The 2,777-nt window shown below is 41.2% G+C and overlaps 1 pseudogene; it reads left to right on the top strand.

Moving 5' to 3' along the window:
* Positions 1-439: 439 nt before the first annotated feature.
* On the top strand, positions 440-546 carry LOC146397363 (small nucleolar RNA U3; annotated as a pseudogene).
* Positions 547-2,777: the final 2,231 nt, after the last annotated feature.

Below are 2,777 nucleotides of genomic sequence, written 5' to 3'. Positions count from 1 at the left end.
TTTAAGAAACTCTGAAGAAGAAGAAAAAATTTTAAATACCAAATAAATAACATCTCTTAAGGAAGTGCAGAGAGGAGAGGAGGTACAGCAAAGAAAGATCAAGTTGAGTCATCACTTCCCATGAACCAGCACATGTGGTTTAACAAGGTTTCTAAGGTCAGCTAATTATAAACCTCTTAGCTCTAATAATGAGCCCATGTTCTCTTTTAACAAAATGTCACCTGGATGACCCAACTCTAAAAACATCTCATGCCATCTTGGTGTTAATAGATGGCTTCTAGTTTTAAAACAAACTGAGCCTCAACTCTAAAATATGATGCTATTATTTTGACATCCAAGGAGGAGAGGAATTATTCAATGTCTCCTGCTTGATTCAAACAAGTCTGCAAAGTCTATAGAAAAATAAATTGGGAATATCTTTCCCAAGAAGGAGGGGCAGGTTCTCTCCTGAGTGTGAAGCCGGCTCTCAGCTTTGCTTCACCACAACTGCCACTTGCCATGGATGATCATCGTTTCCTCCCCTTGGAGAAGCATAAGTGTGGGGACATTGAGCAGTTTCTGAAAAAAAAGGGGGGCATACATCTCATACACATTACTGATGACCATACTTTTAAAGGGAGAGGGAAAAATCCATGTGGAGCCAAGAAAAACAATTGTTTAACAAATCATTTTATCTCCAAGAGACAAATGGAATTTCATAGCTCTGAAGAGAAAGATAGAAAAATGGATATTCACTTGGAAGAAAATGAAAGCTTTGCTTAATTAATCTGTTAAAACCCAGTGTGAGAGAACCTTTCTTCTCAAAATGACACTAATCTACCCCTTCTCCCTGCCCCCAGTGGATAACGCCTCATCTCTTCTCATTGCCAGATGCCTCTTACCTTCTGCAATATAGGAATGGAAGTGAGCTCTTTCTCCTTCTCTGACAATAGCTTCTGATAAGATCACACCTTTGCCTGGATGCATGCAGCACTTTGGGGCTTCATTTTCACAGAATCAGGCACAAGGTAGATGGTTAACAAACACCTGTGAGAGCTGAATACACTAGACCCATAGGTCAACAATTACAAAAAAACTAATTAAGTACTATAGGGAATAAGAGCATGAGCTAAGTTTTCCTATGTAAAATTCCCAGAGGCCACTCAGATAGACAAATGTGAATTCCTCCTGAGCTGGAGGGCTCACAACCTCAGGAAGCAATATATCCCACCTGTAGATAGTTTTAGTTTTAGGAAAATACCTATATTAAGCCAAAGCTTTCTTCCCTGGAATTTCTACTCATTAGGTTCTATTGTGACTCTTGAGACTCCAGAACAAATCACATCATGTGCATAATACATATTAGGCAATTAGAAGGCTGCTGTCTTGTCCCACATGAGTGGTCCTTTGCCAGTCAACAATCTCAGAAGTCCAGCAATACTTCTGTTGATGTGTTTGCAGAAGCATTTCTTGAAGCATGTTCCAAACATTATCTGTCGGAAGACATGTTTCTACAATCTTTTCTTAGCTTCTCTGCTTCTATTTTCTATGATGAAAACTCCATCTTGTCCTGCTTTACCTTTACCCCATATTCCTGCTTGAAAAACAGTCGTAGTGCTGGTAAATAACTTAGGCTTAAGAACAAAGACCAAAAGGCATAAGTTATTCACGTGGTCAGCTGAATGAGGACATAATGTGTTGCTGGACCTATGCAGATAGGCATGCTGTTTGCACAGCGTGATACATCTGGTTAAAATAAGAGGAAGAGGAGCCTCAAGGCCCCAGGGAGTTTATGAGGGGTCGTTAGCAGGATATGCATCAGCAAGGAGAATGAGGTGCAAACCTAGGCACCCTGGGTTGCTGTAGATAGGCACAATGTGGAAGCACAATGATGATTTTCTAGATGCTGTGCATAGGCAGCTGACACCAGGCTTCCTCATTGTTAATGGCTGTTTAATGCCTAAAGCTCAGAGTAAAAGCTTAACCAGCTACCAGCCATGTGACTTTAAAAAAAAAAAAAATCCTGCACCTACAGCCGCCTCCTCACTTGATGTAATCCTAAAGAGCACAATAAGAGTAGTGTAGTTTCTTGAGGTGGTGCTCTTGGTCCCTGAGACCTTGAGTCCCCCGGTACCCACCTTTAATTAAGATAAATGTCTCTGTGTCTTATTTTATGTTAACTTTTTCTTAAGTTCCATAGCATCCGTTCTTCAGTCCTCACCTGCTGAGCTGGTCTCGGCAATTATCATCATCTGAAGAGTACATTAATCATGGAAACTGCAGGGGCCCCTCTTTCAAACCTACTGAGTCAGATTCTATGGACTGAGGCCCTAGAATCTGCCCACATTTAGGGTATGCTCAGATGATTCATAAGCATACCATGAAATTGCCACCAGCTTCATCACTCATCTCTGGATAGGCTCTTCTGAACTATCACTCAGGATATTTTCTAATACTCCTGGGGTGGTCTGGGCCTTAAAACACTCTGTCGACAGTTGACATGGCTATATAAAAGAAATACAACTAAACACGGGAAAAGCTCGATAGTCAGAGCTGTAAACTCAGAATGACATTTGCCCAATGGAGTAGGCAGTGTGACGGACAGTGGGATGTCTCAGTTTACTATGTGTCCAGCACTGAGCTAGCAGACTTTACAATATTGCTTACTCAGTCTTCATGACCTGCCAGATCCTTGTCATGCCTACATTATTTAGATGAGAAGACTGAAGCCCTGAGGGGATGAGTATGTTATTTGTTCAGTATCAAAAAGCCGAGAAATCAGAACCCAGATCCCTCTG

Source organism: Sus scrofa, chromosome 13 (assembly GCF_054392235.1).
Source record: "Sus scrofa isolate SSC_HxYL_T2T_F1_AM1 chromosome 13, Sscrofa_HxYL_maternal_Yorkshire_Landrace_v2.0, whole genome shotgun sequence".
Lineage (NCBI taxonomy): Eukaryota > Metazoa > Chordata > Mammalia > Artiodactyla > Suidae > Sus > Sus scrofa.
This window is presented reverse-complemented; position numbering and strand designations above follow the sequence as displayed.